Source organism: Juglans regia, chromosome 9 (assembly GCF_001411555.2).
Source record: "Juglans regia cultivar Chandler chromosome 9, Walnut 2.0, whole genome shotgun sequence".
NCBI lineage: Eukaryota > Viridiplantae > Streptophyta > Magnoliopsida > Fagales > Juglandaceae > Juglans > Juglans regia.
This window is the reverse complement of record NC_049909.1, coordinates 15,948,281-15,955,603: the sequence shown is the minus strand read 5'-3', so window position 1 is coordinate 15,955,603 and position 7,323 is coordinate 15,948,281.

Genomic DNA, 7,323 nt, shown 5'->3' with positions numbered 1-7,323 from the left:
GTTGCAAGAAGCCTATCAACAAGTCTGCAAGTTCAAACACATACACTTCAAATATAAATTACCATATGAAACCCATTCACAAATCTGAACAAACACATAGAGTGCACAATCAAAACCAAATATATTTTCTACAAACAACTAAAGATCTTAACACAAATTTACAAACTAGCAAAACCAATTCAAGATTCACGCCCAAGCGAAGAATTACATGTAGAAGAAGACACTGAGTGAAATCCCAAAGAATGAAATATTTTAAATCATAGAGAAGGAAATCCCTCACAAAAAACATTTCAAATCGTAGAGAAGGAAATCCCTCACCAAGAAATACTCTATTGAGTGATGACGATGTAGCTTGCTCAGGGGAGCGGCGATGGTGACGAGTGATGGGCTTGGGCAAGCTTCGGCTATGGGTATGGAGATGAAGGGGTTTGGGGCGATGCGTGTAGAGCAGGTCTGTTCGTTCTTTTCCTTTAATGAAACGCAGTGTTTCATTTTTAAAATGAAACGTTGCATTTTATTTATAGACTGCAATGCAGACCCCGAATGGGAGACTGCAATAAGAATAATTCATAAAATCGAGTTGGAAGTTGAAACAACGTAGTTGTGTTATTTCATTCAAAATGTCTTAAGTTTTTTTATTTAAATTTTAAATATAAAATTAATGCTACTGTATCTTAAAATTTTTTATTTATCGTCTCTACACATATATTATTAAAAGTTAATTATCTGCGCTTCACAACTATCTAATTAATCGACTACAACTCATTTGTGATATGAAACAAATAAATGAAACTTGACTAGTTGATTGAAGAAAAGGTTCCTCTTTAGGGGTGGGCAAAAACTCTGGCCGATGTATACTCTCATTCTGACTTCATTGAAGTCGGAAAAAATAGAGTTTATAGTCGGAATCGGAGTTATTGTGAAAAAAATAGTCAGAATCGAAGTCAGAGTTGGAGTCGGAGGAAAATTCGCTCTAACTTCCAAACTTCGACTAAACAAAAAAATATCTGCCGCGATTTCCTTCTCCAAACAAAAATCGTCTTCATTTTTTGTCTGACTCACCTGTGTGTCTGTCTAAGTCTGTCTATTTGTCTCATCAGTATGTTAGTTTGTGTCTGTGTGTCAGCTGTCTGTCATGTTTGCTTTCTTTGCTTGGGTTCAAAATTCACCGTCGTTTTGGGTTTTTTATTTTAAATTATTGGTTCTAGGTAGACCACTCGCTCATTTTCATCAATGTCTTTATTTTTTTTAGATACAAGGCACATATATAAGTATTCAATCTTCTCTCTTCATCTCCTCTATTTTCAGTTTTCAATTTTTAATTTTGTCAATGCATCTTCTAGATGGACAAATGCATGGTGGCTTTAGGCCTTGGGCATCGTTGAGGATGCATGGCGTCACAAACGCGCCGACTAAGCCATCTCTCTCTCTCTCTCTCTCTCTCTCTCCCCCCCCAACTCCAAGTCCATCAACTTTGGTCAGAGTCAGAGTTGGAGTTGGAGTTAGAGGTCAAAGATGGGCTTTCCAACTTCGATGAGTCAGAGCCCGCCCCTAGTTCTCTTTAATAAACTCTTTTCATATCCATATATATGTCCAACTTTGTGTCATGATCATTTGTCCAAACCTCTGCTGAATATGGCTCTTTTAATCTCAAAAGCTAGCTTAAGAGATAAGATTTTACCTCATAAACTGACCAATGTTCCTTTCATAAGGGATGTGGGATAACTCAACAATCTCCTCCCCACACATTGGGTCTTAAGTCAAAGCAGAGACAACCCGTTTCTCCAGCTAACTGTCAGTAAATGTGGGTTCTGATACCAGTGTTAAGTAGTCACGAGTTCTCTTAACTCCAAAAACTAGCACAAGGGGCTATGTTTTCTCTCACACTTATGAACTGACCATCAATTTCTTTTATAACTGATATGGGATAACCCGATAACCACTACCCCACAAAATATAAGTGAACAAATAATGCATGGATTTAATAAAAAAGCCAACTCTGAAAATTAAGCAAACTTTAATCCCTTCAATCCAAAAGGGGATCGGTAGCATGCTGACATACAGAGAATATTGGAAAGTGGTTGCCATCAGGATCATTGATTTCTTGCCTTGCAGTTGCCCATCTCAATTGTATATGTTCATGGGATCAATAATTCAAGATTTTTATAAAATGTTCTTTAAATGAAAAAGAGATGGTAATAAATGATATGGATCCTAGTTCATACAGATTTAAGATTTAAGATAGTACTTTTTTTTTTTATAGGAAATATAAAACTTTTATTCATCTCAAGAAATAGAAGGAAACACATTACAATCTAGACTAGAACCAAAGACTATTGATCCCACCATAAGCTCTAAAGCATTCTTCGCAAGACAGTGGGCAGTTTCATTGCCACTTCTCTTAACAAAATTCACTTGCCAATTGGGAAAACTAGATAACAGAATTTTAGTATCTGAAATTACCAAACCCACACTGTCCAACCTTTCAACTTGGTGATTGAGCCCCTGAACAACCTGGAGAGAGTCACCCTCCACGATGACAGAATCCAATACCAATTCTGCTGCAAACTGAACAGAGGAGACAAACCACCAGCCATGGAGATCTTCTTAGAGGCTATAATGCCCCCTTCATGATCCCGAGCTACCATACCAATGCCAATTCTGTCGTGGACTTCACTCAAAGCAGCATCCCAATTTATTTTAATGAATCCAGCGGGAGGGGGGACCCAGTTTACATCTTGATTTGTTTCCACTCGGGAGTTTGCCTTTGAAGATACTTGGGCCTCTCTAAAATAAGCTAAACACTGAGTAGACTGTTGCATTAACAGAGTAGGATGCAAGAAAGACCCTTCAAAAACCAGTTTGTTTCTCCTAAACCATATGCTTTTTGCTGCCACTGCAAATAATTCCATCTGTTGGTCATCACACTGAGAACTTTGAGCCTAAAAAATCTCCAAGAAACTCCCTGCTTTCAAAGTACTCTTTTGAAACACAATTGACCCTTGACACCAAACATCCATGGCTGAGCTACAGGTCCACAGAACATGAGCAACATATTCTTCTTCCCTACAACAAATAGGACATAAAGGAGAGTCCACACTCTTTTTCTTAAAGAGGTTTACCCTTGTAGGCAAATACTCCAAACAGGCCCTCCACAAAAACACCTTAGCAACATTTGGAATGCTTAGTTTCCAACACCTAGTCTAGTTTTTGGAATTTTTAACCCTCCTCGATGACTGTCCCTTAGGCAGTTCATCGAGCTCCTTTTGCAAGTGGTATGCACTTTTTACAGTAAACATCCCATCCTTAGTCTCCAACCACATAAGTCTATCCTTAGCACCAGTAGAGCTCAAAGGTATTCTTTGAATAACAGCAGCTGTATCAGTCCCAAAAATCTTAGTAACCAAATCCCTATCCCATTGCTTTACCTTACCATTGATGAGTTCAGAAATTTTAGCATTCTCTCCCAAAATCTGGATAGGGGATTGGATCATATAAGAGGTGGGCTGAGGTAACCACCTATCTTTCCAAATTCTCGTATCCAGTCCATTTCCAATCCTCCACATAGAGCCTTTGACAACAAGATTTCTAGCAGCCAATATACTTCTCCAAATAAAAGATGGCCTAGTTCCCAACTTTGCTTGGAAAAAAGTAGATGGAGAGAAGTACTTTGCCTTAAGAACCCGAGCTGCTAAAGAATCAGTATATTGTAGAATTCTCCACCCTTGCTTAGCCAACAATGCCAAGTTAAAACTTTCAAGATCTTGAAAACCCAAACCACCTGCCTCTTTTGCCTTCCCCCATTTGTCTCCAAGAAACCCAATGGATTTTAGATTCATTTTGCTGTTGACCCCACCAGAACTGATGCATGACCCTATTGATTTCCTTTAGCAAAGATTTGGGCAGCTTAAACACTCCCATGCAATAGGTAGGAAGTGCTTGTATGATTGTTTTAAGTAAGATTTCCTTACCTGCTTGAGACAGAAACTGGGTCTTCCAATTGCTCACCCTGCTTCTCACTCTGTCCAGGATACTCTTAAAAGCATTATGTCTTGATCTTCCAATGATAGCGGGTAAACCAAGGTATTTTTCATAACATGTAATGGATCTAGTCCCTGCCAAACTCAGGATGTAGTCTTTTGTTTCCTTCCGAGTATTTTTACTGAAAAAGATAGATGTTTTGTCCTTGCTAAGCTGTTGACCCGAGGCTCCTTCATAGAGATTAAGCACATAGTTGAGATTGGGCCACTCCCTTGCATTTGCTCTACAAAAAAGCAAGCTATGATCTACAAAAAATAAATGATTAATAGTAAACTTGCCCCTTCTCAAAGGAAAGCCATGAATTTTCTTTGTTGCTTCAGCATGGATGAGTAAACTACTGAGTACTTCAGCCACCAAGATAAAAAGATAAGGGGATAATGGGTCCCCTTGTCTAATACCTCGAGATGGCTTAAAAGATCTTTAAGGAGTCCCATTAATCAAAATAGAGTAGGAAACAGATTCAATACACCCCATGACCAAGCTTATCCATCTCTCATTAAAGCCCATTTTCATCATCATTTTTCGCAAAAAGCTCCACTCTACTTTATCATATGCTTTGCTCATGTCTAACTTTATTGCCATGTGCCCTTGCTATCCTTTCCTTTTGATAGACATACAATGCATAGCCTCAAAAGCTACTATAGCATTATCAAGAATTAGCCTACTAGGGACAAAGGCACTTTGGGTGGGGGATATGATAGTAGGTAAAATCTTCTTCAACCTGTTTGCAAGAACCTTAGACACCACTTTATAAATCACATTACAAAGGGAAATAGGCCTGAAATCCACAACTGTCTTTGGGTATTTTACTTTAGGAACCAATACTATGTAGGTATCATTGATGCATCTAATATTCCTTCCTTGGTTAGGCACCTCCAGAGTAGCTTTAGTGACATTACTCCCCACAATGTCCCAATGTGCTTGATAAAATTCTACTGGAAAACCATATGGGCCAAGAGAGCCCAAAGGATTCATCTGGAACATAGCTTCTTTAACTTCAATTGCAGTGTATTGTTCTTCAAGCATCCTGTTCATATCCATGTCCACTCTTCTCTCAACATTTCTCAGGCACTCCTCTATCCCAACAGGATTCAAAGAGGTGAACAAAGTCTGGTAATACAGAAAAAACAATTCAGAAATTTCCCCCATATCTCTCACCATTCTATCGTCCTCCTTGGTCAAGCACTTGATCTCTTTTATTTTCCTCCTCTGATTTGCACACCTGTGAAAGTATTTCGAATTTCTATCCCCATCTTTAAACCAAGCTTGTTTTGTCCTTTGTTTCCACTTGACATTGTCTTCTTCCAAAAGTTTATCAACATCCTACTATAATGCCTTAATAGCTCTAAAACTTGCACCTGTATTCGAGTTCTGAATCTTAGACATGAACTATAAATTTTCTTGGATCTTCTTCCTATTATTTCTGAGAGTAGTCCTGCTCCACTTCAATAAAACCTCCTTACACCTCTTGAGACTTTTCTAAGTTAAAAACAACTGAGAACCCTGTTGCATGTACTGATGATCCTTTGTTTCCCACACCCTTCATTTAGCCACCTTCCCCCTCCATTATTGAAAGTCATCAACAAAGGACTATGGTCAGAGGTTTGTGTTGCTAGAGCAGTAATACAACACTCAGAGAATAAATTTGTCCATTGCAGGTTTCTCAAAGCACGATCCAATCTTTCCTTTGTAAATTGAGATCCCTTCCTATTATTACACCATGTGAATTTTGCTCCTACAAACCCCAAATCACTTAAGTCACAAGCCTCCAAACTTTCTCAAAAATCTTCCATCTGATGATACGATCTCCTAGCTGCCCCTTGCTTCTCATGTTGATGCATAATCTCATTGAAGTCACCAAAACAAACCCAAGGCCTCTTATCTTTAGGTTTAAGAAATCTCAGCAGTTGCCAACTTTCCCCCATTCTAGCAGTTAAAGGGGAGCCATAAAAGCCAGTTAATAACACTTTATGATTAATCTCATATTGGTTTAGCAACATAGAAATATGATTCTGAGAGTATGACTCAAGAATAAAATCATCACTACTATGCCAAAAGAAAGCAAGACCTCCACTGAGTCCCCTACTCTCAACCACAGTATTGCAATCAAAGCCCACCTTATTCCTTACCACTTCCACCTTGTGCCTTCCACATTTTGTTTTCATTAAGAAAACAAATCTGGGCCACTTAGACTTCACTAATAAGTGAAGTTCTCTAACTGTACAGGGGTTTCCAAGCCCCCTACAGTTCCAACTAAGGCCTATCATTGCTGTTGGTGGAGCTGCATGGCAGCCTCCACCAACTTAGTTTGACAACTGTTTGAAAAATTGCATTGCTCAAGCCTTTTCTTCTTTACTGACTAGGAAACATCTATCTCCGAAATCATCCCTCTTTTGCCCGTATCCCTCTTAATGACATTCCCCTCCTTAGTCTCCGAACTATTTACTTCCCTAGCCCTCCTCTTCCACGTGTTTCCCTTCTTTTTAGCAATCACACCCTGTTCTCCAAGAGTTGATGAGTCAACTTGCCTTTCTTTTTTCTGGCCTACTGCTTCCAAAAGTAAAAACATCTTCTTTTGGAAATTAGTCCACATGTCCCAAAAAAGATTCCAATTCCATAAGGCAAGAATCCCCACCATCATTCCTCTTTTGATTATTTAAGGAAACCTCAGACCTGAATAGGACCTCAGACTTTACCTTCTCAACCTCCACTCTCGAGCTCATTCCATCTTGGAAAGTGCTAACATTAAAGGAATCATCAGAGACAAATTTTGGAAATTCTGTATTCTCTATTGGTTTTGGCACGACTGTATCAGTTCTTTCCATACCAGTATCATAACTTCTGACATTCTCCTCAACTAAAGGTTGAGAATCCTCCACGTTGACCTGCTTTCCATTCTTAGCTACTGCACCACCTGCACCCTTAGCTGCTGTCTGCTGCCACCCTTGCTGGTGTTTGGAATATGAACTGCCACCATATCTTCTAGAGTAAAAAATGGCAAAATTCATAGGTTGAGCACGCATCCAAGGCCCAAACTGCATGTGTCTTAGATCATCCTCAAAAGTGGAGATTCTTTGTTTAAGACAACTTTTACCTTTATGGGATAAAATACCACATTGAAAACAAAAATTTTGGAGCCTCTCATACTTGAATGAAATCCTGTATTTTTGGTTCTCCAACATCAACCACTTTCCTCTTAACAAAGGTCTGTTTAAATCCACTGCCACCCTCACCCTTAGACACTTGCCCCACGCCATACCTCCAGAGTCAGCATCCACTCTA